The 8,459-nt window shown below is 42.2% G+C and overlaps 1 long non-coding RNA gene across 3 annotated transcripts in view; it reads left to right on the top strand.

Annotated features, from left to right (window-relative positions):
• Positions 1-8,459, top strand: part of LOC114487125 (uncharacterized) — a 155,103-nt gene that overhangs the window by 5,100 nt on the left and 141,544 nt on the right. For all 3 annotated transcript variants that reach the window (XR_008618455.1, XR_003681857.2, XR_003681856.2), the window contains exon 2: positions 4,403-4,544. This is a non-coding gene — a long non-coding RNA (uncharacterized lncRNA). The remainder of the gene's footprint in view (positions 1-4,402; positions 4,545-8,459) is intronic.

Here is an 8,459-nt window from a genome sequence, read left to right on the forward strand (position 1 = left end):
ATACAGATTGCCAACAAACACATGAAAGGATGCTCAACATCATTAATCATTAGAGAAATGCAAATCAAAACTACAATGAGATATCATCTCACACCGGTCAGAATGGCCATCATCAAAAAATCTACAAACAATAACTGCTGCAGAGGGTGTGGGGAAAAGGGAACTCTCTTGCACTGTTGGTGGGGATGTATATTGATACAGCCACTATGGAGAACAGTATGGAGGTTTCTTTAAAAGCTAAAAATAGAACTACCATACAACTCAGCAATCCCTCTACTGGGCATATTCCCTGAGAAAACCATAATTCAAAAAGAGTCATGTGCCACATGTTCACTGCAGCTCTATTTACAATAGCCAGGACATGGAAGCAACCTAAATGTCCATTGACAGATGAATCAATAAAGAAGATGTGGCACATATATACAATGGAATATTTCTCAGCCGTAAAAAAGAAATGAAATTGAGTTATTTGTAGTGAGGTGGATGGACCTAGAGTCTGTCATACAGAGTGAAGTAAGTCAGAAAGAGAAAAACAAATGCAGTATGCTAACACATATATATGGAATCAAAAAAAAAAATGGTCAGAAGAACCTAGGAGCAGGACGGGAATAAAGATGCAGACCTACTAGACAATGGACTTGAGGACATGGGGAGGGGGCACAGGGAGAACAGCGCGGTGCTTTGTGACCACCTAGAGGGGTGGGATAGGGAGGGTGGAATAGGGAGGGTGGGAGGGAGGGGCCATAAGAAGGAAGAGTTATGAGGATATATGTATATGTGTAGCTGATTCACTTTGTTATAAAGCAGAAACTAACACACCATTGTAAAGCAATTATACTCCAATAAAGACGTTTAAAAAAAGAGGCAAATATAGGATTGGGACAGGGCAAAAGGGGGCTACGGCACCTTCTATGTATCTGCTACATACTTCTGAGCCACTGCTAGCCTTAGGGGCAAAACTAAGCCAGTGGATGCCAAAAGTAAACCCAGAGGCTGAGGGGTCGTGGTCATGTATGAGCATGGACGTGTTATCTTATCACTTCTTGGCTGTTGAGCCAATGAGGAAGACCTTTGATAGGGCAATAGGAAGAAGAGCTATACATCATGGAGATCAATGCCTGGAAAACAATGATGAGAACACATCCAACTCAGCCTATCAATCAAAAAGCCTTAAGAGGCACTTGGCTGTGTTCAACGCACTTATCCCCTGATCATTGGACGATGATGTTCATTTCAGCATCAATGCTTTGTGCAGACCATGAGGCTAAGAGCAAGCCACCACAAGGGGGAAGATGTACTACAAGACAATGACCAATGAGCAGGATGCTTTTGGATACAGGAAAAAAAGAATACGAAACTTTGCCATCCATCTTAGCAGCAACAACATGACTTCATATATATACATGAAGACAAGTGAGTGAGTGAGTGAGTAGATAAATAGACAAAGAGATCACAAGTAATCCATCAGTAGAAAAAAAAAAAAACCCCAGGCATCTTCTGCAACTTGAATAGGTACTGTAATGAATAATTCACTTTCTTTATTTAGTTTCTGCAGTCCCTTGAGCTCAACTTAATCCTTGCATAAAGTGACAGCTGGAAGTAGTATTTCAGTTTTATAACTTGCAGAACATTTCTTGCAGTCAGGTGTTTGGTTTTGTTCCCATGTTTGTTTCTGCACCTCCTTGTGCAACACAGCAACCCTGCGTTCTCCAAGCCAAGGCCAGACAGAGTCTGGGAGGCAGGTTCCAAGTGGCTGACAGTGCTGGGTTTCAGATATAAGAAGACATTTCTCCACTGTCTCTCTCTTTTCTTTCTTGGTGACAGGGAAAGTGATTTCTCTGCAGTATGACATTTGAAATGATGCCTAGCTTTTGCTAAAGATGAGCGAGCTGCAAGCCCTGAAAGAATTGGGAGGACACAGGATTCCAGAGCCCAAGTAGTGTTGGAAGGCTTATTTGTCACCACTTGTGTGGTTCTAGTAGGAGCTGACCATCTCAATCACCATTGCTCCATCTCCAGGACCTCTGGACATTCCAGTGAGAGGGGAAAAAAGGCAGAAGTAAAGTAAAATAGCCGAGGGTTGTTGATAGAATAAGAGAAGAAGTTAGACTTCCTAGTAAAGAGTATAAGAAAGAAAACCATAGAAAGACATATAAGATATAGGCTAAGTATCTTAGATCATTTCATGGATGTCAAAATTAAGACAACATTATTGTTAAAACTGTGGAAGACTTTGTGAAGATTAAAATTTAAGGCTTCAATGTTTACCTTTTCAAAGGAGTTAGTTTCCCTTCTGTTGAAGGAAATAACAAAGTATTAACAAAGTAGTTAATAATTCTGCCTTCAACACTTTATACCAACATTAACCATAGCAGGCGTGAGCTACAGTGATACTGTAAAAAATGAAATTCTGGGGAATCGAAAGTCATAGGCCTACAATTTCTCATTTCCTCCCCATTCTTACCATCAATACTTCACACCATGTCTGAAAGATTTCAAATGCCTACTTCCTTCTACTCTAACACTCTGCAAGTATCATTTGGGTATTATCTCCTACTTAAATGTCTGTAATATCTCTCCCAAATTCTTCATTTAAAAGCAAAGCTCACAATCATGGCCTTCCAGATCCATCGGCTATTCATTCATCAAACATTTATTGCATACCTAATGGACGTCAGGCATTTAAGAGGTGTGGGGAATAGAGAGATGAAGTGTGGGTTTATAGTGTTGAGCAACACACAGTTTTGGAGGAGAAACTGGTACGTCCACGGCCTTCCACCAGTCAGTGTATGAGTGTGATGGAACATGGAGACAAGACCTCTAAAACCCAAAGCTGGAAAGTATGGGAGTCTTTCCAGGAGAGAAGATGAGTAGGTGGCTTTTAAAATAAAAAATAGACATTATCCAGGTGAATAAAGTCCACGTCCAGGGGACAGCATGTACAAGGGCACAGAGGTAGGAAAATCATGGTCCAGAGGACTGAAAGGGGGACAACATGGCAGGAGGGGAAAACATATGCAAGCAGTGATGAAGCCAGTTTGCTAGGTAGGGCCCACTAAGAGCCTTACAAAGAATTTGGATTTCAACTCCAATGTAATGAGGTGACATCAAACATTTCAAGTAAGAGGACATAAACATGATAATTTTTGTATTTTAGAAAGATGTCTCCAAAAGGTCCATGGAGAATGAATTGATGTAGGAAGACCAATCCAGAAGCTATTAAAGAAGCTAGTAGATAAATAATAAGGACTTGGATTATAGCCTTGATGATAGAGAAGAGAGTATAGAAAGAAAATATGGGGAGATAAAATTTAGAAACAGAACTGATAATATCTGGTCACAAATGATATTGGGAAGCTACCTTTAAAGGAGAGAGAGAAATCCAGGAAGATCCCCAGTTAAGCAATTTGTGACTTTGAAGAATGACCAGATCTGGGAGCAGAGACAGACCCAGCTGTAGACATGTTGTTTTTGAATGACCTTTGTATGTACAAGTCTATGCTGTAGGGTACATACTGGAGCAGGATGTACATATTTGTTATCAGCATGTTAGTTACATACATATTAGTTAAAAACTGGGCGAGTAAATGAGATTCATTTAGGTTTTATTCCTAAAACACATAATCAATGATCTAAAAGTTGAGTTGAAAGAGTTATATCATGGAAGCCAAAGGAAAAAAGAATTTTAAGAAAGAAGTGGTCCACAGTATTAAATACAGCAAGGGTGTCCTATAAGATAAAGCCCAAAACTATCGTATACGGCAACTCTGTGAACTTTCCACAGTAGTTGCATTCAGATGTTAAAGAAACCAGAGTGTAGAGAGCTGAGGAGTGAAAGAAAGGCCAGACATAGCGAAAATATAAGTACAACTGAATCATCTAACAAGGACTAGGTTATGCTGCAGCAGCGAGCAGTTCTCAAATCTCAGTGGCTTAACACAGCAGAGGTTTATTTTTTTATTGTGCTCTGTGCCCAGTGCAGGTCATCAGGGGCCTCTGTTCAACACAGGAGGCTCTCCCAACACAGGCATTTATAACCGTTGCCCCAAGAAAAAGAGAACAGCTGTGTCCCATAATGGCAACTAAGTGCTTTCTCCTGGAAGCAATACCTGACGCTTCATTCTTATTTTATGGGCCAAGGCAAATCAACATGGCCACACAAGACAGCGAAGTACGATGCTACTACACATCCAGAGAGAGAACTAGGATATCTGTGCAGAGTCTTCATGTGGGGATTTGGGCACTAGTAGCTACAAAGGGCTGTTAAGTTAGAGGAGAGATTTTTGTCTGGTTAAGATGGGACAGACAATGGCACTGGTGAAATGCGTGTCCATAGCTCACACTCTGTGCTCTCGTGTGCAACCCACCCAGTAAACCCCATTCATGTCTAATATCTCTGCAGGAATATCCTTCCTATGATGCTGTATTGGGCACATCTTCAAAACTCTGCTCAGGAATCACTTCATTCAAGCACCTGTCCATTGATAAGCTTGATACTTACTTAACATTGATAAACTTGGTTACTTGTGTTCAAGTTCATTTAGGTAAGTATATTTTCTTACATTTCTATTGTTGACTTCTTTGTATCTTTTTCACATGTTTTGAAGTCCTTTCCCCGAACGCTCTGAAACACAGAACGTTCACTTTTGGTTCCTTTCTTTCGATGGGGTAACTGGCCACAAGGTATGTACTCAGTCCATGATGTTGGCTAAATAACTGGTTTCTCACTGGCCAGAGAAGACCTTTCTGCAAAGTTCTTTGCATCCGGTCACCCTTGAGCACATAGAGTCATTTATACAATGGTTTATGAAGAAAACTGCAGCTGGTTTTTTCCATGGCTGAAGAGGCAGGAAATTGAGCAGCAGTGTCCTAACTCTTATGGAATCTCCACCGCATGTACTGGCACCATCGTAATTTTGCTTAGTCTGCTTCCTGGGACTAGCCCAAACCTGTCAAGTTCTCACTTTAAAAACTCGCAGGTGCATTTACCACATATTTGTACCCTCAAAGTCATATGCAAAGGAGTTGCTACCGAGCTGAGACACCTCATCAAGAAGGCTCACAAAGGAGTTGTTTTTATGATGATCGACTTACTCAGATTTGCCTTCAGTCTGCTCTGGTCCTACAGGACCATGGCCATACAAGTGCAGGGCATCTCTCTGGGTCCCGAGTACAGGCTGATCTGTGGGACAGGTGCTAACCGTCCCCTACGCATCAAAACCATAACCTTGGCCTCATCAGCAGTATCCGAGCTACTGAGCTCAACAGCCACAGATAAGCAAACTCCGGAGGGCTTTGGAAGTGAAACAGGTGCATTTGCATTGGGCTAAGGATTTCCATGATGCTTGGAGCTGAAAATGTAGATTCAGTCATCACATTTTTGAGCCAGGAGGAGTCACAGAAACAACACACACACAAAATAAATAGTTCAATACATAACCCAACAGACCAGGAGAGGCTTTTAAAAGAAAAGGGAAAATGTGTCAAGAAGTGAGTTTAATGGGAGGATGAGTGAGGCCACAAAGACCCTGTATGATTAGGGAAAAGCTAAGCAACAGCCATTTGGATGTATCCTGAGGACAAGTAACGACTGTGATCCAACGAAGCTACTAAATATCTTTTCCACAGAAGTGAGCAAATGCAGTTTGGGGGTCTTGCTAATTTCAGCTCTTGATTCAGGGTAGCAGAAATACGAAGCCTTGCAGCCAAACTGTAATCATAAATAATTTTCCTCTCAAGTGGGTTGACTCCAGTTGGCACTTATCGGCTTACAGGTCAGCACAAATATTTTTATAATGAGCCATAAAAGGGGGAAAGTATAGTCTAGACGGGCAGTCAGAAATCCTGCTGCTTTCCCTCAGCAACTCGACTGAGTCTGATCTGGATGACTGGCCCAAACGGATAATATCAGCTCCCTGACTTTTTACATGAGAACAGGATCTCACCTTTCAAGCGGCGTAAAATGTTATAAGAATGGGCAGCATGTGCTTCAGGGCTGGGTGGTCGGGACCATTGAGTGATTGCCAACGCAATCCCTGGTGCCTCCCTCCCTACCCCTACCTCTATTCACTAAAGCACACATTTCTTTTTATTCTTTTTTCCCCTCCACTCCCACCTCCTCCTATATTTTTCTTTTTTAAAAAAATAAATTTATTTATTTATTTATTGGCTGCATTGGGTCTTCGTTGCTGAGCGCAGGCTTTCTCTAGTTGCGGCGAGCGGGGGCTACTCTTTGTCGCGGTGCGCGGGCTTCTCATTGCTGTGGCTTCTCGTTGTAGAGCACAGGCTCTAGGCACACGGACTGCAGTAGTTGTGGCACGCAGGCTCAGTCGTTGTGGCTCGCGGGCTCTAGAGCGCAGGCTCAGTAGTTGTGGTGCACGGGCTTAGTTGCTCCGAGGCATGTGGGATCTTCCCAGACCAGGGCTCAAACCCGTGTCCCCTGCCTTGGCAGGCAGATTCTTAACCACTGCACCTCCAGGGAAGTCTATATTATTCTTATTGTCTCAGTGTTTCTCCATTTTGATACTGATGTCCTGATACAGCCTGATGTTTCAGTCCTGCTAGTGACACCCACTACCAAGCTTCACGGAAGGAATGGTTGAAGAGGCAACCGTCCCTTTATTTACAGTGAAGATGCTGCTAAAATAGAAGTTCCATGAGGACAAACATAGTGTCTGTCTTGTACAGAGTAGGCACTTTATAAATATAGACATGTAGTGTTTAATAGTTTTTTAGTAATTAAAACACATTTCTCTTGATTTTTCTGATAAAATTACACGTGAACATTGTCAAGGTACTGTGTCCCATCCCCATTCTCCAAACATTCTAAAGCACAAGGAGCAGAAAGCTGCTTGTTTTGGATTGAATGTGTCCCCCCAAAATTCATATGTTGAAATTTAATCTCCCACGTGGTGGTTTTAGAAGTGGAGCTTTGGGGAGGTGATCGCGTCATGAGAGTGGAGCCCTCATGCATGGGATTGGTGTCCTTATAAGAAGAGGTCAGAGAACTAGCTGGCTCTCTTTGTACCACAGGAGGCTATGAGAAGTTAGCAGTCTGCATCCTGGAATAGGGCCCTTGCCAAAACCAGTCAATGGGGCACTCTGATCTCAGACTTCAGCCTCTAGAACCGAGATAAATATATTTCTGTTGTTTATAAGCCAGCCAGTCTATGGGACTTCATTATAACAGCCTGAGCAGACTGAGACACTGTTTATGGAGTATCCAGTCTCTGAATATTTCCAGCCAGCCTCTCAATCAGTGGTTCTATTTCAGTAAAGGCAAGAGAATAGAAACAGAAATAGAATCAGGAAATAACTTGGATGTCCCAAACTCATTTGTTCATTTAGGACCAGACTTTCATTAGGATTTTGGAAACTCCTGTTGACATTGTTGTCTTCTAACATTTTCCCTAGCAGCTAAGAATCTCAGGCCATTAAAAAACAAACAAACAAACAAAAAACCACTGTGGGGTAACTATAATATGAAGTCTGTAGGAAACTCTGAGAAACATGAGTGTTTTATCAGAGAGGTGCTGGGTTACAGCTCAGCAGACTTGTTGAAAGAGGGTAGGTCCAAAATGTAATAATAGAAGGAAGCAGGCAATGTTCAGCACTTCTGGTCTAATAAATCAGGGGAGATGTTTTTTGATTTTACTCTTCCAGGACTGAATGTCCTGACCTAGCCTCCAAATTCCATTGACTGGTAACCAGCACAGGCCAGTTAACAACTACTTACTAAGTACTACTGTGACCAGCAAAGCCCTCCAAGTCATTATGCAACTTGTTTATTTCATGACATGCTTTGAATTTAGAGACTAAAATCACATTCTATAAACTCAGACTGCTATTTTAAATTTAAGGCAACTTTTGCCAAGGCAAATGGAAATTTAGAATAAAATATCATCATTAGAACAGTCAGCACCCTACCTTCCAAAGCATATTTAGGAAAACCGGAATTCTACAACCTTGCTGTTCTTTGAAAACTGAAACACAAACTACTTTTACCCAAGAGGGTCTTTGCAGATATGCGCCATCCCTACAATTTTAATCTAGATAGAAGGAAATGACTTAGGAAATACAAAGATATGTGATGTCTTATAGTCCAACCAGGTGAAACCAAGTCACTCCATTTACCAGTGGGATGACAGAATATTTTAGCTTAATGTCACAATTTGATTTTGTGACATATACTTTGACTACTTCATATTAACACTGAGGTCCAGAGGTGCCTTTCCCAGTTCCTGTGTTAATCCAGAAATGCCCATCAGACCCTGTCCCTCAGGAAGGGAAGCTAATATTTTCCAAGGAAATAGAGCCCAAAAGAATGATGTTGTTGGGGCTTCCCTGGTGGCACAGTGGTTGCGCGTCCGCCTGCCGATGCAGGGGAACCGGGTTCGCGCCCCGGTCTGGGAGGATCCCGCGTGCCGCGGAGCGGCTGGGCCCGTGAGCCGTGGCCGCTG

The sequence above is a fragment of the Physeter macrocephalus genome, chromosome 11, assembly GCF_002837175.3.
Source record: "Physeter macrocephalus isolate SW-GA chromosome 11, ASM283717v5, whole genome shotgun sequence".
NCBI lineage: Eukaryota > Metazoa > Chordata > Mammalia > Artiodactyla > Physeteridae > Physeter > Physeter macrocephalus.